We start from the raw sequence: 21,683 nt of genomic DNA, 5'->3' as shown, positions 1-21,683 counted from the left end.
TGTGTGCACCTGTCAAGTAGCTGCTGTGGTCCTGTGATTCTATCTAGTAGTTTATGGAAGGTCTCTGGGGTTTCTTTTGGAAGCTGCTTAAATTCTATATTGAGAGGTCACAATGTGCTCTGCTTACTCAATGGTGTCCAACTCTTTGCAACCCTATGGACTGTAGTCCGCCAGGCTCCTCTGTCCATGGGGATTTTCCAGGCAAAAATACTGGAGTGGGTTACCATGCCCTTATCCAAGGGATCTTCACAACCCACGGCTCAAACCCAGTTTCCCACGTTGTAGGCAGATTCTTTACCATCTGAGCCACCAGGGAAGCCCAACTGATGCTGAAGCTGAAACTCCAATACGTTGGCCACCTGATGGAAAGAAATGACTCATTGGAAAAGACCCTGATTCTGGGAAATATTGAAGACAGGAGGAGAAGGGGACCACAGAGGGTGAGATGGTTGGATGGCATCACCGAATCAATTGACATGAGTTTGAATAAGCTCCCGAAGTTGGTGATGGACAGGGAAGCCTGGTGGTCTGCAGTCCATGGAGTCACAACGAGTTGGACATGACTGAGTGACTGAATTGACTGACTGGGGTTTCTCTTTTCCCAAGTTCAGGCTGGGACATTGTGAACTTGCATGCCATCAATGGGCTGTCCTTTAGGCATAGACTGTACGTCTGCTCAATGCTTTTAATCCATATTCAGCTGATGAATTTATGAGACAGAAGTAGCCTTATTTCTTTTGTTAGAATTGGTGTGAAATAAGGTCAATAACTCACAAAACATTGGTAAAATGAGATAACAATATTTGTCCTGGAGAGGTATGCTGAGCAGGTGGAAGTGCATGGCACAGTACCTGTCATTTTCAGTTCAGTTCATTTTAGTAGCTCAGTCATGTGCGACTCTTTGTGACCCCATAGACTGCAACACGCCAAGCCTCCCTGTCCATCACCAACTCTTGGAATTTATTCAAACTCCTCTCCATTGAGTCAGTGGAGCTATCCAACCCCAAGCATCTCATCCTCTGTCGTCCCCTTCTCCTTCTGCCTTCAATCTTTCCCTGTATCAGGGTCTCTTCCAATGAGTCAGCTCTTCACATCAGGTGGCCAAACTGTTGGAGTTTCTGCTTCAACATCAGTCCTTCCAATGAACACTCAGAATTGATCTTTAGGATGGACTGGTTGGATCTCCTTGCAATCCAACAGACTCTCAAGTCTTCTCCAACACCACAGTGCAAAAGCATCAGTTCTTCGGGGCTCAGCTTTCTTCACAGTCCAACTCTCACATCCATACATGACCACTGCCATCTGCAGTGATTTTGGAGGCCAAGAAAATAAAGTCTCTCACTGCTTCCTTTGTTTCCCCATCTATTTGCCATGAAGTGCTGGGACCAGATGCCATGATCTTAGTTTTCTGAATGTTTAGTTTTAAGCCAACATTTTCACTCTCCTCTTTCACTTTCATCAAGAGACTGTTTAGTTCGCTGCTTCCTGACATAGGGTGGTGTCATTTGCGTATCTAAGGTTATTGATATTTCTCCCAGCAATCTTGATTCCAGCTTGTATTTCATCAGCCTGGCATTTCACATGGTGTACTCTGTATATAAGTTAAATAAGCAGGGTGAAAATATACAGCCTTGACGTGCTCCTTTCCCGATTTGAAACCAGTCTGTTGTTCCATATCCAGTTCTAACTGTTGCTTCTTGACCTGCATACAGATTTCTCAGGAGTTAGGTCACATGATCTGGTATTCCCATCACTTTCAGAATTTTCCACAGTTTGTTGTCATCCACACAGTCAAAGGCTTTGGCATAGTCAGTAAAGTAGAAATAGGTGTTTTTCTGGAACTCTCTTGCTTTTTTGATGGTCCAAAGGATGTTGGAAATTTGATCTCCGGTTCCTTTGCCTTTTTTAAATCCAGCTTGAACATCTGGAAGTTCATGGTTCACATATTGCTGAAGCCTGGCTTGGAGAATTTTGAGCATTACTTTGCTAGTGTGTGAGATCAGTGAAATTGTGTGGTAGGCTGAACATTCTTTGGGATTGCCTTTCTTTGGGATTGGAATGAAAACTGACCTTTCCCAGTCCTGTGGCCACTGCTGAGTTTTCAAAATTTGCTGTCATATTGAGTGCAGCATCATCTTTTGGGATTTAAATTAGTTTGATTGGAATTCCATCACCTCTACTGGCTTTGTTGGTAGTGATGCTTCCTAAGGCCCACTTGACTTCACAGTCCAGGATGTCTGGCTCTCGGTGAGTGATCACACCGTTGTGGTTATCTGGGTCTTGAAAATCTTTTTTGTATAGTTCTTCTGTGTATCCTTGTTAGCTCTTCTTAATTTCTTCTGCTTCTGTTAGGTCTATATATATACATGGAAAATGAAATATTGGGGTTGGCTGATTTTTTAGAGGTAGAATTTATTCATCACTTCTGTTTAGGGAACTGGGCACTTGGTTCACTTCACTAAAAGTAAATCAGATGCTATTAATACTTCACAGAGGAACGAGTGGTGACTCAGTAAAACCAAATACTTTACCCAGGGTCCCAGAGGCTGTCAGCAGGATAGGTGCGATTTGAGTCCCACTGTGGCTCCAAAGTACCTTCTGGTTACTCTTTCCATCTGGCTGTGTTGTCATCAGGAGAGGCTAAGCTCTTGGGGTCTGACTGTGAGAGTCAGCACTGAGGCATTGGGGGAGGACTCTGTGTGGAGGGTGGGGGGGAGCTAGATTTGAGGAAAGAACACAGGTTGGAATAAGGCTAGGGTTTTCAAGCTGGACAGTGGGCCAGATGCAGGGAGGGTGGAAACAGACAAGGAGCAGAATGCTCTGTGGAGCCTGAGTCCAAGTGGTCAGGCTGCTGGCAGTCCACCAGCCCCCACTCCCACCATGGCAGGGGTGGTGGAACAGGGACAGAGAAAAATCTGGGAAAACAAAAGGAAAGATTTCTGGTTTGGATGAGTTGGATTTGAAATGTTTGTGAGGCAGCCTAGTGGATTGGCCAGCATCAGTTGAGGATGGGGTGTGAAGCTCCAGAGAAGGGCTGGACTGCTCATTATCTGGGGTCTGTCTATACAATAGGTGAGGACATGGATCCTGGAGCCTCTGCCTGAGGTCAAGTCCTCCTCAGCACGTGCCTGGGAAAAGACTCCCAGATCCTTGGAGAAAAACAGGGATTGTGATCATTTAAGGAATGAAGGAGGTTATTCCAGAGAATCTCTTTGATAGTGCCTGGCACATGTAATATAGACTTAAGAAAAAGTATGGGTGAAAGCTGGGCTCAGGAGAGAATGTCACATGCGTGATCTCCAAATTTAGTGAAATCTTGTCTCCAGATATAATTAAACATAACATCTATTCCAAAACTGTTTTCAACCAGGGCTCTTTGATTTAGACTGAGTTGCTATGTTTTGGGTATTTACAGACTTCAAATATGGTTCATATCTCTGAAGAAGACAGAATGAGTCGACTGGGTGGGTTGTAGGGTCTGACTGGAAATCAGTTTCTTGTTTAGTCAGGGTGGTTGTAAAGTTTATAATCCAGAGCAAGACATGTCCGAGAGTGAATGAGGACAGGGCACAATTATTAACGACACAGAGAGAGCAGGTGTCAAGCTGGGGTACACCTAGACATGGAGACAACTCTTGTGTTAAAGGGCAGTCATCCCAAGAGGAGTGTGCTGCTATGGACAGCTTGGGAAATGTCCCAGGTTAACAGGGCAGGTTGGAAGTTTAGCTGCTGTCCAAAGTTCTAGGCCCATTTCATACTTCTCTTCCCCTCCTGTCCCTCCAACTTACTCCCACCGCAATAATTTCCTGCATGGCTATTATCACAACAATTATCTTATTATCTCTCTGCTTTGCTTAAATATGAGATCCACAGAGACAGTGACTGGTCTGCCCTGTTCTCAGCTATACCCTCAGCACCTAAGACCAGCAGTGCCTGGAATACTTTAGCCAGTCAAGAAACATGAAGAAGTAAAGTAGGCATGACTTCAAGCTGATCATGCGGGTAACCTCTGTTTTGAAGTTTTATTGGATCTAATATGTCTATTCTGTTCTTGATTTGGGGGAGTTTATTTGTCTGTCTGAGGCCAATGGCCAATTAAAGAAACGTGTGTGCTTTCCATGAAAAGAGCTCATTGAGTGTCACCTGAAATACCCTGCCTACCCTCCCCACTTTTGCTCCCAGCTAACTTCTCAGGCCTCACCACTTCCAGATGGCCCTTGCTGCTGTCCCAGAGAACCCAGAGTCACCCTTTGCCCCTCTCCCACTCTACTGTAATTGCCCACTTCAGTTCAGGATTGTCTCCCCTGTGGTCTGTGCATTGCACTCAAGGCAATATCTGGCACAAGGCAGCACTCAGGTTGCTCAGTGGGTGCATGAATGATGGGGAGGGGCACCCAAGTGCACCAGTGGCCAAAGATCCTGAAAGAGGGGCTTGTTGAGGAAAATCCTACCCCACAGGGCACCACTCGGGCTTCTATCGGCTGCAGATGCCAAATGCTAATGGTGGAGGAAATTTATTCTGAATAAAAAGGCGGTTAGCATTCAGCAAACATTTTCTATCTCAGACACACACACAGTAATTTTGATAAAATGTGTTGGTTTACAGAACCTTTGGTATTATGCACATTCACTGAAATGCATTTGGACCTGACTCTGCCTTGGAGGACTGTTGTGCAGGAATGTAATCAAATCACTTGTGCACTCAATATTGCTTTCCTATGGATTATTTGGATGTGGCTGTAATAAAAATGCTTGCTTTTTTTCCCCTCTCTAGCAAATCATTGCTATGTGCAGTCATGAAATGTTGTTGCACTCCTACTTTATTGCAGATTTAAATTACTTGGATTATTTTGTTGGACAGTAGCTCCCCGAAGCACAATGAATCAAATCATTAATTACTGCTCGAGTGTGTGATCCATTGGCAAACATTAAACTCCACTCAGGAGCTCATTTCATGATGATGGCTTCTGAGTCAGTCCCCTGAGGCCCGGACCAGATGGGAACTTCCAGATAAGATGTTACCATTTGCTCTTCTGGTGCTTAAGTGGCAAACACTGCATCACTGGTGACCACCTGGCACCCTACGGTTGCTAATCTTGTTGGAATTGGCGCTCTTTTCATCCTCCATTCAGTGGGCCTGGAAAAAGTGCTGTGGCACCTGGATTTCCCCACAACAGGAAAACAAGTACAAGGCTCCTGCTTTGCACTCCATACATCCTTTAGTGACTATAAATAGAAGGAATTTTATAAAATGCAGATATAGGCACTCCCTTTCCCTTGAAAAATACTTTAAGACCTTTCCTTTGTCGTTCAAGGTAAATGAAATCTTCTCAACTGCAGTCTGACATGGTCTGTTTTTTCCTACCACTCTGGCTTCCTTCCCTGACACTTCTTCCTTCCCTCCCTGCCCCGTGTTGCCTGCCAAGCTGGCCTTCTGATGTCTCCTGTGCTTTTATGTCTAATGACAGTCCCCCAGCCTCCACTACTCTCTGTGTATGGCACCCACATCAGTCTACTCAGGGATTTTTGATCAGACCTCTGACTGGGTGAGCTCCCAGCACCCTCTGGTTCCCAGGACGCACCCCACCATGCAGCCTGGAGGGCATCCCTCTGTGTTATAAATGGGGGGTAAATTCTTCCTTGTGGGGTCTGTGAGTACCACTCCACCAGGGCCACAGAAAAGCACAAGTGATAGAAAAACGTTGGTGGGCACATGGGAGGAGCACCAGGGGACTGGGCTGAATTATGCAGGTGAGGGGCTGAGAGTGAGGGCCTGCAGGCAAGTCAGGGCTGAGGAACACACCAAGAGACATGAGGGTCACGGACAGAGGTGAGCCAGAGGGGGAAACTGTGGAGGGCCAGCTTAACATTTTGGTACCTGAGCAGGGACTACTGCCCTTGTGTGGGGATGCTGAGACAGCAGGAAAGTAGAAAGTTTTTCAAATTTACAGCAAAATCTTCACATGCACACAAGTGCAGCTGGTGGCTCCCGTGAGAGGCAGAGGCAGAGGCAGGGTCACGGGGCGAGAGCACTACCATCACCCTCCAGGTGAGGCCGCAGGGAAGCCCGGCTCTGTGGGACAGGACCCTTTCACAACCCAGGAGGCAGGCAATACAGGCTCATTGTGAAATCTTCCTGTATTTCTCCTGGACCTTTTTGTGTTGTAGCAAAAACTGAGTTTTTTCATGTAGTTTGCTTTGTAAATGTATTTTCACAACTGCTGTGTTCTAAACAAAATCCTTCTACCTGTCAGATGTGGCCCACAGGCCACCAGTGCTCATTTCCTCTGGCTTAGATGTGGACGGTGGATGAGAGAAGCAGATTTTTCTATAGGAAAAATGGGGCATGAGATGATGGTTATGTTCCAGGTCTCGGGAGTTCCTGGGATGACCAAGTGAGGGTCCTTAGCTGTGAGCAGGAAAGAATTCAAGAGTGAGTCATAATAAAGTGAAAGCAGGTTTTTTAAAGAGATACACACTCAGACAGAGTATGGACTGTCTCAAAAGGCAAGAGAGGCCCCAGGGTATGGAGGTGATTAGTTCCTAGTTAAAGAACGGGAGGATTATTCCAACTATCTTGGAGATGGTGGAAAAGCTTAAGAATTGGGACAGCACTGATGTCTTGGCCCTGAAACTGTCATGTAGCTTGTGGGTGTGTCATTAATTAATGTAATGCAAAGAGTGTATACTGAGGCTCAAGGTCCACTGGAAATCCAATCTTCTGCCATTTTGGGCCTGGTCGGTGAAGGAGTCTTTTGAGCCTAGAAAAGAGAGCAACAGTCTCAAAGGCCCCTTGCTGAATCATCTAACTTCGGAGAAAACAAAGCGTAACTTTAGTTCCATCCTGATGCTCCAGGCCAGTTGCATCTATCTGGGACTTATCACCTCCTGTCCGGAAACCTACCACCCCCTACACCCACCCCTCAACAAAAGAATACTCAAAATATCCCACCTGATTGACGTTTCCCTTATCGCTTCCACAAACCTCCCTATAAGTATGAAGCCTCCCTTATCCCTTTCGGCTCTCAGCCTGGTCATTAGGCCAACTGTCGCCCCTCCTTGCCTGAATAAAGGTAACCTACTTCTGTTGAGGTCGTCTTTCCTTTTCTGCCTCGCCGGAATTATGCCTTTCAGTCGGTTCTAACTGGGTTCTGTTGTAACCTGGTCTCAACAGTTGTGTCATACTTTTAACAATTACCTGCTGTCCCCTTCCTTCCTGTCTCAAATTGTTTATAATCATCAGCCTCAGGAAGAGGCACACACCTCTCTGGGTGATTTCTGGCTTTGAGTTGGAATGGAAGCAGGTAGATGTCAGTGTGGAGGCAGGTGACCACACCCAATCCACGCTCCCCACCCTGCCGGGCATACACACAGCTGGCCACATTTCCCAGAGGTCCTAGATGTGAGGTGTGGCCACAGCATTGAGCTCTGGTCAGTGGACTCAGATGGGAGGCAAGTATGTCATCACTTTGCACTCCAGCCCGTAGAAATCTCTCCCTCTGTTCTCATCCTCTCTTCGTTGTCTGTTCCATGGTGGGGTGGGGGGGAGGCATAGAGAGTGACCTCAGAAGCCATAGGATTAAGAGAGCAGAACCTCTGTCAACCTAAGTCTCTAAATAACTTGGTGAATTCCCACATGCTCCACCCCGCCTCTCACCAAGTATGTTTTACATGAGCAAAAACCAAACCTCTATTATGGTGAGCTGCTGGGATTTTATAATTTACCTACAGCATCTCATGTTACCATAGCTAATACAGCAGGGCTACGCCCAGAGGGAAAGCCTAGACTATGCCTGTCCCTTGGGACAGGTGAGACCACACACAGCAGAGGGACTGAGCCTGCCTCAGGCCCCCTCTCATATGAGCAGGGAGATGTGAGGCCCCTCCAAGTCTCACTTGGTCTACAGCCCTGAATGTCCTTTGGTCTTGGACATTGTTTGCTGCTCTCCTGATAGACAAAGGAGAAAACTTTTATTTTTAAAATTATAGTTTGATTTATTATTCTGAAGAGTTCCCAAAGCAGGAGCATCCATGTGTGTTTGTGCAGGACTTGCACTTGCAGACAGGAAAGGAAGCCTGGGGGCAGGAGTGAAAGTCTGTGTTCCCTTTATATTCTCTATGTCAGTGTAATTTGATTTTTTAAAATAAGCACGCATGCTATTTTTTAATTAAAAAAGGGGGGGAGGAGAAATGGAAAGAAGAAAGCTAAGAAAGATAATTAAGGGGAAGGAAAAAGAGAAAGAAAAGAAGTGAAAGAGGAAATGATGAGAGATGAGAGATGTAGATGGTGTCCTTTGCAGGGGCAGGGCTGGGGGAGGGCAGAGAGCAGAAAGATCCAGCAGCCTCTCAAGACCAGTCTGGAGCCTCCTGCCCTCTGCAGGGCTTTGGAATCACTCAAAGCTGCAATAAATCGGTAACTGCTCTGCTTCTTTCCTTAACTGCTTTTCGTTTTTAAGTATTAGGAACCCCTTGTCTAAAGTCACAGCTCTCCAGGGGTGAGAAGCGCCTCTCCAGTCTGCAGAGCAGGAACTGCAGCACTTGACACCACTGTGGCCATCAGGGTTGGGGGATGAATCGAAGATATATGAGCCATCCCAGCCGTAGGTACGGCCCCATTCCAGAAGCAGGAGAATCACTGGGCTCTTTACCATTTTCCACACTAAATCCTGTGTTCACTCTTTACCAAAGCCATTTGCCAACCAAGGAAACCACATTTCAGATGTTCAAAGGCTCTCTGTTGCGCCTGTGCATGAAGGGATGCGTTGCATTTACACAAAAGCAGCAACCCTCATGTCATCTGCACCACTACTCCCCTCCTTGTCTTGGTGGTGCAGCATCTTTAGACATTGGTGCTGGCTGTACCTTCTGTGTGTGAGTTGTTAAACTGCTTCAAGGCAAAGGAAGGAAGAAATAGTGTGAATGTGACAGACTTCTTGGTTGAATACAGAGGAAGACAGAGGTCTCTGCATTCAACTTCCTTCTCATTTTTTGACAAGATAGAACCAAAGGAGTGATTTGGTTTTGAATGAAAGCAATATTCTATAGAAGATCATCTTCAGATTTCTCCAAAATTGTGTTTTGATTTTGAAGAAAATATTGGAAACTTCCAGGAGCAAATTGTTTCATTTACAAGCAACGTAAGTTGCCTGATTGTTTGCTATTGCCAAATTGCCTGCAAGAACTTTCTAATGAAGTCTTAAAACTGTATCCCAAGATGCCCTCTGTACTCTTTGGGATGTTTGACTGCCTAACAGGGCATTGAAGTTACAACAGGGTGAGGCCCCATTATAGAACATAATCTTTAATTTACATTTTTAATATGAAAATTTTCAAATGAATTCAAAAGTAAGATCTTATTATGAGTTTTGCTTCAACTTATCAACAAGAAGAAAATCTTGTTTCATCTATAGTCAATAACCCTTCTCTCCTTTTCTGTTTTATTTCCTAGCAAAAAAGAGTCTTGGCAAGACATAGAAGTCATCCTCCAGGACATAGCTGAGAGCTTATTAAAGAGCTTCTTTCTGGGTGTAGGAGGATTATGGGAATGATCTGGGGCTGGAGGGCATCTGTGCGTTATCAACAACATATCTTTCTGGCTATCACAGAAGAGGAGTTCCCCCACCAGGAGCTGTGGATGCTAGAGTGGAACACATTCCTGCTGATATGTGGCAGGGAGGGAGCCGGGAACAAATGCCTCCTCTCTCTCATCCTCTCATTCCTCTTAGATTCCCCGATGATGGCTCATTGGCTGAGCCTCACCAGAAGCCAGAGGGAAGAGACGCTGAGTGGCAATGTTTCACCAATAACATACTCAGAAGGGACATACAGATAGGGACTTTTTTTCCTTTCTCAAAATAATCACAAATCTAGAGTTACTTCTAACAAAAGGAGGGAAAGAAAGAAAGAAAGTGAAGTCACTCAGTCGTGTCTGACTCTTTGTGACCCCATGGACTGTAGCCTATCAGGCTCCTCTGTCCATGGGATTTTCCAGGCAAGAGTACTGGAATGGGTTGCCATTTCCTTCTCCAAAGCTAGCAATAATTCCTAAAATCAATGGACACCCAGTCCATGAAACAGAAGATAAATGCCATCTTTAAATTTTTAAATTGAAATATAGCTAATTTACAATGTTTTGTCAGTTTCAAGTATAAAGCAAAGTGATTCAGTTTTATATATATTCTTTTTCAGATTCTTTACCATTATAGGTATTACAAGATATTGAGTATGGTTCCATGTGCTATACGGTAGGTCCTTGTTTTTACCTATTTTACATACATTGAAAGTGTGTGGAAGTGTTAGTTGCTCAGTCGTGTCTGACTCTTTGTGATCCCATGAACTGTAGCCCCCCAGGCTCCTCTGTCCATGGAATTTTCTAGGTAAGAATTCTGGAGTGGGTTGCCATTCCCTTCTCTAGGAGATCTTCTTGATTCGGGGATTGAACCTGGGTATCCTGCATTTCAGGCAGATTCTTTACCATCTGAGCCACAGAAGAGATTATATACATTAGTATATATAAATTGATCTCAAACTCCTAACTTATCTCCTCCCCTGCTATCCACAAGTTTCTTTTCTATGCTTTTGAATCAATTTCTGTTTTATAAATCAGTTCATTTGCCTCATTTTTTTTTAGATTCTACTTATAAGTGATATAATATGCTATGTCTTTGACTTACTTCATAAAATATGATAATCTTTAGGTGCACACAAGTTGCTGTAGATGATATTATGTAATCCTTTTTTTTTTTATGGTTGAGTAGTATTCCTTTGTGCATAAAGACCACATCTTCTTTATCCATTTGTTTGTCAATGAACATTTACACTTTGTTTGCATGTCTTGGCTATTATAAATAGTGCTCCTATGAACACTACGAACATTGGGACCATCACCTTTTTTTTTTTTTTTTTTTGCAGTTTAAATTTCAGTGTCCAAACTTATTTATACATTTACCTAAAAGATGCTACCTTGATTAATCAATGTCTGTTTGCATTTCTACACATGAATTTCTTTAGTCTTGAATTCCATATGAATGTGCTACAGTGAAACTTTTTAAAATAAAACAGTAAGCCATTTAAAGCTAGTCTTGAGATAAGACATGCAGTCCATCTATTTGAAAATTATTTATCTCTGCTGTGCACATTAGCCTGGCTGGAACTTGGTCACAGACATGGATGCCCTAATGACTATTTTAATAGCAAAGTCAGACAGGAGCGTGAAGGAGAAGAAGTCATTTGCCACCAACAACCCAGTATCCCAAATCAAAATTCCACACTGACCGAAAAGAGCTAACCTCTACTCAGGAGTCGGCTTCTCTGCCTAAAAAGCTGTTGATGTCTCACCTAAGTTGCCATCCATCGAACATCCTGGCCAAAGAAAATAGGCAGGGGCTGAAAGGAGCTATCCCAGGTCAAACATTCCAGAGGAAAACAGATAAACTCATCACTGACTCTCAGGGTTCCCTACCACTGTCCTGGGTGAAGGCACTGCCACATTTGCGATCTAACAAGTCTATTAAATCTCTGGGCCCAATTACTTATTTCAAGGAATGTCATTTTTGCTAAAGAGAGGATTACTTGTGAGGGCTCCAACCTAATCCAAAACTAGTTAAGTCTTGTAAACATCGGCCAGAAGGAATCCATCATCCCACCCCAGGAGGAGGGGATTCAGAGAAAGAGGACTATTATATGGGGTGGACACCATTAACGTACTCTATGAAAGGTTTCAAGGCTTTGTTTTACAATTTTATTTCTCTAAGCAGCCCCTCCGTGTTCTCTCTTCTGTGACAGAAACATCCTTTGTCCTTTGAAGTCTCTACCTATGTAGAGAACAAAAAACACAGGCTTACTTTAATAAACAGGAAAAGGGATGTGATCCCAAGGCTAGGGTACCGGAACTAGCAAAAACCTTGAAAGGTCATCTGGTCTAGCTTCTACATCAGGTGGAAAGACATCCAAAGTCACACTGCCCAGACTGTTGTCTCACTCTTGATACATTAAGTGACAAAGACCAGAAAGACTTTCTCAATAATTCACCACAGTGTTTTCCAGAACTCAGCTCTCTCATGGTGACATACAGCTTTTACCCCATCTCTTCAAGTCATGCAAGGAAGAGGTGAGAGAATCTGCCCCAAACCCAGCAGCAGCAGCTCTGAAAGTGGTGGCTTCCAAAAACCTACCAAGGCAGGACACAAAACCAAGGCACTCTATTCTTACCTTTAGGGAGGAAGGGAAGAAAGGAGGTGCAGAAATTACATTTATTGGAAGTATAAACAATATTTCTTTGTGTCAGTTTAATAAAAAATCAGGCTGTTTGGGGCTGGCTGAACTTCCCGTGTAACAGCAGCTCACCCCTTTGTATGGGCAACAGAGGTTGTCAATGACAAACACGAAATTGATGTCATAAGCCTCCAGCAGGTTTGTAAGAAAGCCCTGGTCTCCTTGGGGATCTAACATTGCAGTGTAATGGTGAGAGTCAGATAACAGGGGGGCCTGATTTGTAATCTACTGCATGTATCATTTTAGGCAAAGACACTTGGTGACTTCATCTGAAAATCAGAAGTGATGATTCCTGCCTCATGGGGTTGTTGGAGGATTAATTGGTTTGAGGGGTGAGGATCTAGTTTCTTGACACCCCATTCCTTCATGTCACATGGAAAATTTTACTGTTTTCTTATTGTTTATAAAATATAGTCATAATGGAAGTCTTGCTCTAGAGCATTTGGTTTTAAAATGTCCAACTGTAAAAAAATTAAAAGATATTTTCAGTTTAATGGCTATTACAAATCTTGTCACCAACTAATCTATAAATCTCTGTTTAGCACTTATTATTTGCCAGGTGTATTATCCATAGAGAAGCATAAAATGGTTGACCTCTAAAATGTCTTTCAGTCCTAAATTTATGACTCTTTCAGTATCACTATATAACACAGAAAAGTCTTCTGCTCCTTTATGTCTTAATTTCTTTATCAGTTCAGATGGGTACAAGGTCTGTCTGAGGTAACACAGATGGCTGTGGGAAGGCCACTATATCTCATCTGAAGGGTTGGATGCTGGATTATTTTTACTTATTAGCAGTTATTCTTAAGAATTGTATGATATTGTTGGGGGGGGGGGAAGTCTGGTGATCTCTTTCATAGGAAAGCAGACCAAGGCTTACAAGAATTTAATCATCTGCTTGGTGGTATGAAGGTAGCATTATGATGGCATTAAAAACAGCCACTGTGTATTAAGAACCTACTGTGTCCCAGGTATTTCAGTAGATGTTTTTTTCTCTTAGTCTCAACAATGAGCTGTGTGAAGTTATTATCTACAGTTTACAGATGAAGAAATCAAGACAAAAGAAGCTATAACACAATTAAACCTCCACAACTTGTTGAAAGTCAAGCTAGGGTTTGAACTCGGATCACTCCACACTACCATAGTCTTGTTGCTCTAACCCAGTAAGTCCAGAACAAGGATGTCAGGCAAGAAGGGTCCGAGATTAGGACAACAGCCTGAATGAAGGGACTAGCATGCAATGGACGGACTACTGCATACTTTGATTCTTTGCCTCAGCCCAAACTCTGTTGCAGGTACTCTAACTATACAAAATCTCCTGGTGCCTGGTAGGTGCTCTTTGTGGGAACTATTCATATTATTGTGATTCCCATGTGCCTGCAGGATATGCTGCTCCATTCCCTCAGTCTGGTAGGAGAAAGATGGGCCAATATCTCCTTAGCCCTGGCCAGAGTCCCAGCAGGAGCTTGAATTGAATGAATCTGCCAGCATCCAGGTATCTTTACTTGCATGGTTCAGATGGCCAAACCCCATCCTGAGTAACCATAGAACTTTCCTTGAGCACCTGCATGGGCTACCCCTTGATGGGCGTGAGGACACAGCCATGAAAAAGGGAGTCCCGAAGGGGCTTACAGCTCAGATGGAGAGGCTGATGCATAACCAGGAGATTCCTCTGCACTCCGGGGGCGCTGAGGCAGGGGGCACATGGAGGACTCCCACTGCACAGCAAGGACACTGGGCTCTGTTCCACAACACTGAACTGAAGAGTCTTGGTGTTGCCTGATTGGGAGCCAGTCCTTATACCTGCCCAGCCCTTCCTCTCAAACCTATGACCATCTGCCTCCGTAGACCAGACTTAGTTTGAACCTTGATTTCATTTTCCATTCTCCACCCTCATCCTTCATTTGATCTTAGATAGCTTCCACCCCTAAATAATTTTTCCCTCACTCCTGTCATTTTACACCTCCCACTAGGGAATTCTTCCTTGATTTTCAGTCTTCAGTTAGCCCTGAGCATACCATACCCACCATTGGCATATCATACCCAGGCCAGGCACTTGCTGGAATGTTAGTAAAACTGAACTCAGCAAAGTCAAGATGGTTCCATCCATCAGTAGACACATAGGATGTGTTTTTCATGCCAGGTCTTCTGCTGGAACTAAAGATGCCAGGATTACTTACATATGTGACAAATTTGAGGAAATCACCCATTATTCGGGGACAGGTAGAATGTAGCACTAGGTCACTCTATGCTTGCCCAGGACAGACATCACTAATCAACCACAGTATGCATTCCTGCTGAGTTAGAACTTGGGTTTAGAAACTTTCTTTTTAATTTGATAAGAAATATGAAATGTATGTGTTCTTACTGCTCTGCTATGTAAGAGCAGATACTATGAAGAGTTCAAATTTGAATGGACAGAGATTTTTTATCAGGGTGGGAGCACCAGCAGGTGGGAGAAACTGTGAGCTCAAGAGTTCCCACTCTAATTTTCAGGTTACCTGTCATGGTTGGCAAAGACCCTGATGCTGGGAAAGATTGAGGGCAGGAGGAGAAGGGGGCAGCAGAGGATGAGAAACTCCTGGAGACAGTGAAGGACAGAAAAGCCCGGTGTGCTGCTGTCCGTGGGTTGCAAAGAGTCAGCTGTGACCTAGTGACTGAACAACAGTAGCACCAGCAGGTGAGAGACTGTGAGCTCAGGAGTTACCACCCTCGTTTCCGGGTCACCGTGCCGTGGTTGGAACAGTGCAGGTCTTGTGTCAGAGCCGTGCTATTCATTGGACAGAGGTGGAAGCTCCATCTGTGCCACATGCTGCACTCACAGAGCACATTAATGCTCATCGCCCCACAGGGCAGGCACTGCTCCTCAGACTTCACAGGCGAGCAGAGTGGGCTCAGAGGATGGCAGCCCTTTGCTAGGTTTGCACAGTGGGTATAATGGGACCTGATTTTGAGTGCGTGGTCTGTCTAAACCCTGAGAACCAAATTCATTCCATTGCACAAGTCTGCCTGTCTGTAAAGACAGTGCTTCCGAGGGTCCATTCCTGACTCAAGGAAGGGAAGTTGTTTTATTACTCTAGGTTGGATCATGGTCACTACTACAGAGCTAGAACAAGGACTGAGTCTTGGGACTTGCAAGTCCAACATTCTTTCTCCTTAACTGTGAGTCTGTTCAATGAAATGCAAGATGTGGGTAGTTCTGAAGATACTGACAATGCAAATACCTAAAGTGTCATTTACCTACTGTTATGCCCCTTCTGAGAGGATCCCAGGAAGTTGGGGGAATGATTCTTCCCGGGATCAACTCACCTGGTGTACAAGTGTATAGGAAGGAAAAAAAAGAGAAAAGATCCTGTAAAGAATATTAACACTGGCAGACAAGAAAGCAAAGGTGGAGAGTGGGCCCTTTATCTCCTTAGTGGGTTTGAATCAATGCAGCTGTCTTGTTTTCTTTAAAGATATATGTGTGTGACCCCCAAACATAACAGAACAAAAGAAGCCAGGCTGAGTCAATTAGGCTTAATTCCTCTGTGAGGACTAGTTTGCAGATATGGCTAATGAAAAATCCTAAGTGTTTCTTAAAGCTCTAGCGACGTTAGTAGACATAACCCAGATTTGAACTAGACTGAATATGTTAAAGATTTATGAAATTTTGAGACTTTAAAGTCGGCCAGATTCCTGGCCCTCTTTCCCATCCCTCCCCACAACTGATACGTGGCATGACAATTTTTTTGGAGAATTGCTATTCCAGTTTTATCTCTAGATGCATCAGTAGTGCTGCTGGTGGAGAGGAAGAGGGAGGCGCAGGACCAGGCAAGAACACAGTCACTTCTTCAGAAAAACTACTTTCTGGAACATACAGATGCAGCTGTGTCCACCAGTGGCCTGAATGGAGCTGGTCAGTGTACTGATCCTTAGTGACACCTATGCCAGCCTTGCTGCCATTCTGTTTCTCCTTCTGTGTCCTGCCTGACTACTGTAAAGCTGGAGCCACTGAAAGCAGGCGCCAAACACCCTTGATATGGCCATAGGGAGTCATTAACTGCCTTTTACCATTCCTTCAGCTCATCTTCACTTCCCACAAGAGTCAGTCTGCACAGTGAACCCTGAGAGTTAACTTTCTATTCCAAAGTAGCATAAAGCTAATTCAGTGACTCAGGTATGTATTTAAGCTTGCAATCCAGCCAATCATTGCTTTTATTCTCTTGTTTATTTCAGAAGTAAAGCCTACCACTTAACACAATAGCATTGCCTCTTTGTAGAGAAGGGAATGAGAAATTAAAAGCAGGCATTTTAAAGTTAAGTGCACAAGAATCTCAGGAGTTTTGGACATTGAAGATGGTGAACTTCAGGTTAGATATGTTGAAGATAATGTATCCTGGCTGAGTCCTGCGCTTCCTATTGCATATTAGATTGATAGCTCATCAGAGACATTAGATTTCCAAGGCTGCAGCTTGGAAACAGTAAGTTTTTTTTTTTTTTAAACTTAAGTTTTTAAGTCAATTTTAACGTTTGTGAAATAAGACTATAGCCTCTCTTCCTGTCCTGCTCCCTATGCTTACATTTCCTCACTGAGGTTTTATATACACAGCCCTTGGTGCATTGAACATTGATTAAAAGATTATAGCTGTAGTTACATGACAAAAGTCAAGAGGGCATACTGCCAAGGCACCACAGTTTTCGTAGGAGTGATGGAATCTGTCTGTACCATAGTAGGTTAGAAGCAGGTGGGAATACTCAGAGAAGGTATCTTTGTGATTGATAAAGGGCTGGATCTCATAAAAGTCTAGAAAAGGCTTGGACTTCCTTGCAGAGTTTGGAGGTAAGAGCTATGTGATGTTGACTCATATCTGGACTTAAGAAAAATAGAACTAGGATGTTGTCAGACTCCCTTTCTGAGTATGGATGGCTTTTTGCTCCTTCTTGTCAATGCATAGTAGAGGGGGATCTTTTGCAAGTCTGTCATGAACCTCTGGGACCTGCAGGAAGAAATTGCTAAGTAGTGGTTAAGCTGGTGAGCTGAAGGTGGCCAAGTAGAGCACCTCATCTAACATACCCCACTGTGGGAGGTAGGATTAGCTCCTCTCTGAAGACTGCAACCACTGACTGTAGGGAAAGGTACTCACATGTACGTTATCAATGGGAATTTTAAAAATAGCGTCATCCCTATGGAGGGCAGCCTGGCAATATTTAAGCAAAAGTACAGGTGGATAAACTTTGCAGTGTGTGCTCAAGAGAACATATGCCCAGGATTATTAATTGAAGCAATTAATTTTAGCAAAAGATGGGAAACAACTCCAATATCTATCAGTAGGAGACAGTGTATTTATATAATGGGATCTCTGCAGCAACACAAAGAAATAAGGTACTTTCCATGAATCGATATGAAAAGACCTCCAAGAGATATTGATTAGGTGAAAAGAGTAAACAGCATTAGAATGGAATGCACAATGTGCTGCATTTATTTAAATGGGGGAGAGTACTAAGAAATGCTATTAATTTGCTTGCATATAAACAAAGAAATCAGAAGGATATGTAAGAGGAGAATAAATGTCATTACCTATGAGTGACAGTGGTGAGAACCAGGAAGATAATGGGTACTTTTTCAAAATACAATTTTTTTCTTTTTTTTTTTTCCATTTATTTTTATTAGTTGGAGGCGAATTACTTTACAATATTGTAGTGGTCCCTGCCATGAATCAGCCATGGATCCACATGTATTCCCCATCCCAATCCCCCCTCCCACCTTCCCCTCCACCCAACCCCTCTGGGTCTTCCCAGGGTACCAGCCCCAAGCACCTGTCTCATGCATCCAACCTGAGCCGGCAATCTGATTCACCCTAGATAATATACATGTTTTGATGCTGTTCTCTCTAAACATCCCACCCTCGCCTTCTCCCACAGAGTTCAAAAGTCTGTTCTATACATCTGTGTCTCTTTTTCTGTTTTGCATATAGGGTTATCGTTACCATCTTTCTAAATTCCATATATATGCATTAGTATACTGTATTGGTCTTTATCTTTCTGGCTTACTTCACTCTGTATAATGGGCTCCAGTTTCATCCATCTCATTAGAACTGATTCAAATGAATTCTTTTTAATGGCTGAGTAATATTCCATGGTGTATATGTACCACAGCTTCCTTATCCATTCATCTGCTGATGGACATCTAGGTTGCTTCCATGTCCTGATTATTATAAACAGTGCTATGATGAACATTGGGGTGCACGTGTCTCTTTCAGATCTGGTTTCCTTGGTGTGTATGTCCAGAAGTGGGATTGTTGGGTCATATGGCAGTTCTATTTCCAGTTTTTTAAGGAATCTCCACACTGTTCTCCATAGCGGCTGTACTAGTTTGCATTCCCAGCAACAGTGTAAGAGGGTTCCCTTTTCTCCACACCCTCTCCAGCATTTATTGCTTGTAGACTTTTGGATAGCAGCCATCCTGACTGGCGTGTAATGGTACCTCATTGTGGTTTTGATTTGCATTTCTCTGATAATGAGTGATGTTGAGCATCTTTTCATGTGTTTGTTAGCCATCTGTATGTCTTCTTTGGAGAAATGTCTGTTTAGTTCTTTGACCCATTTTTTGATTGGGTCCTTTATTTTTCTGGAATTGAGCTTCAAGAGTTGCTTGTATGTTTTTGAGATTAACCTTTGTCTGTTGCTTCATTTGCTATTATTTTCTCCCATTCTGAGGGCTGTCTTTTCACCTTACTTATAGTTTCCTCTGTTGTGCAAAAGCTTTTAAGTTTAATTAGGCCCCATTTGTTTATTTTTGCTTTTATGTCCAATATTTTGGGAGGTGGGTCATAGAGGATCCTGCTGTGATTCATGTCGGAGAGTGTTTTGCCTATGTTCTCCTCTAGGAGTTTTATAGTTTCTGGTCTTACATTTAGATCTTTAATCCATTTTGAGTTTATTTTTGTGTATGGTGTTAGAAAGTGTTCTAGTTTCATTCTTTTACAAGTGGTTGACCAGTTTTCCCAGCACCACTTGTTAAAGAGGTTGTCTTTTTTCCATTGTATATCCTTGCCTCCTTTGTCAAAGATAAGGTGTCCATAGGTTCGTGGATTTATCTCTGGGCTTTCTATTCTGTTCCATTGATCTATATTTCTGTCTTTGTGCCAGTACCATACTGTCTTGATGACTGTGGCTTTGTAGTATAGTCTGAAGTCAGGCAGGTTGATTCCTCCAGTTCCATTCTTCTTTCTCAAGATTACTTTGGCTATTCAAGGTTTTTTGTATTTCCATACAAATTGTGAAATTTTTGTTCTAGTTCTGTGAAAAATACCATTGGTAGCTCAAAATACAATTTTATACTCTTCCTTTTTTTAACAATGTAAATGCATTTATCTGCAAATAAACAAATATTCTTTAAAAGCTTAAAGGAAGACCACAGAGAAGGCTGTTCATCTATTTCCTGATGGCTGCCCTGAGATCTCCAGTCAGACCCATATTGTCTGCAGAGATGGTAAATCCAGTCACAGTCCATATCAGCTTATCCATAGCAGAAGTTGCTGGAGTCATAATGAATGCGATCTCATTTAAATGTCAATTTTGACAAATTCCTGAAGGCTGAGTGTGGACTATTTTGAGACTGAGAAACTATGGGGGGTTTAGTCTTAATGCTTTTGGAGGCTTTCGTGCTTTTGTTGATTTTACCTCTAGGAATCCACCATGTTCTCATGGAAAAGATCTGAGAATATAATTTTAGAGAATCTGGCAAGGGAAGGGAAAGACTTGTTTTAGAGCTGCTAAGTCATATCCAACTCTTTTGCAATCCCACTGACTATAGCCTTCCAGGCTCCTCTGTCCTTGGGATTTTCCAGGCAAGTACACTGGAGCAGGTTGCCGTTCCTTCTTCAATGGATCTTCTCAGCCCACAGATAGAACCTGTATCTCCTACACTGGCAGGCAGATTCTTTACCACTGGGCAACCTGGGAAGCCCAAGGGAAAGAGTAATCCTTGTGAAATATGCCAAGAATGTTCTATTTAATGTAGGACTCTTTTCAGGGGAAAAGACTTTACCAGAGTCTCATCCTGCCAGGGGGAGGGCATTTCTCCCACTCCAGCTCCCTGTAGCCAGTCTTCCTATTTAAACTAAGAATGAAACAAAATGAAAAAGCTAGTACTATTGAAGGCCCCAGCATAGAGACACTAAAGACTGGGGTTTAGTCACAAGATCATAAAACACTTCCTCTCCCCAGGCCTTCCCACCACAACAGTATGAGAGAAGAGGATGACAGCTAAAAGAGTTACAAGATACAGACTCTGTGGGGATGAGTGTTTGGAAAACACAAAGTTATTAATAATACAGGGAAAAATAAAGAACACTGGAAGAATTTGAAGTGTGTAGCACCTATGGTTATAGCCAGCATTAAACATAGCTGAAATGCTAGCCAGTTTAACATAAATTCTCACATATGAAAGATCTCTTTTCCATCATTTTTATTACTTGATACATCATGTCTGGCTTTCAAATAAAACCACAAACCACACAAGAAGCCATAACCATAACAAAAACAACATAGTCTGAAGAGACAAAGCCATCAACAAAAGCAGACTCATTACATAATACAGATGTTGAAGCTGCCAGACAGGAGATTTAGAGGAAATTTGATGGATATGTTAAAGACTGTAGTTTTAGAGGTACATAACATGCAAAAACAGATGAGTAGTATAAGCAGAGAAATAGAAATTCTAAAAATGAATCAAAAGGAAATGTTACAAATTAAAAACAAAAGTAAGAGTGTCTTTGATGGTCTCATAAGTATAATAGGCTAGACAGAGTGAGAAAAAAAAATTAGTGATTTTGAAGACAGGCCAATAGAAATTCCCAAACCAAAGTGCAAAGATAAAAATAACAATATAAGCAGAACATCTAAGATTAGTGAGAAAATTTCCAGATGTGTAACTTGTGAAAAGTTGGAATGTCAGAAAGAGAAAAGAATGTTGAAGTAAAAGAAATATATTTTTTTTAAAGAAATATTTAAGGTATTAATGACTGAGAACTATCCAAAATCAATGGCAGATACCTACACACAGATCCCAGGAAGCCCAGAGAACACTAAGACAGATGTCCATCTAGGCATATAATATTCCAGCTGTTAGGAGCCAAAGGGAAAAAGGAAATCTTGACTTAAGACTGAGGGGGGAATGATTTAGAACCAGGTAATATAAGAGTACATTGGACTTTTTTAGAAAAGTGAAGTAAAATATTTAAAATATTGAAAGGAAATATCCACAACTTACTGTGGTACACATATACTATGGAATATTACTTGGCCATTAAAAAGGAATGCATGAGTCAGTTGAACTGAGATGAATGAACCTAGAGCCTGTTATACAGAGTGAAGTAAGTTAGAAAGAGAAAAACAAATATAGTATATGAATGCATGTATATGGA

The sequence above is a fragment of the Cervus elaphus genome, chromosome 33 (assembly GCF_910594005.1).
Source record: "Cervus elaphus chromosome 33, mCerEla1.1, whole genome shotgun sequence".
Classification (NCBI taxonomy): domain Eukaryota; kingdom Metazoa; phylum Chordata; class Mammalia; order Artiodactyla; family Cervidae; genus Cervus; species Cervus elaphus.
Note: the sequence above shows the minus strand (reverse complement) of the source record.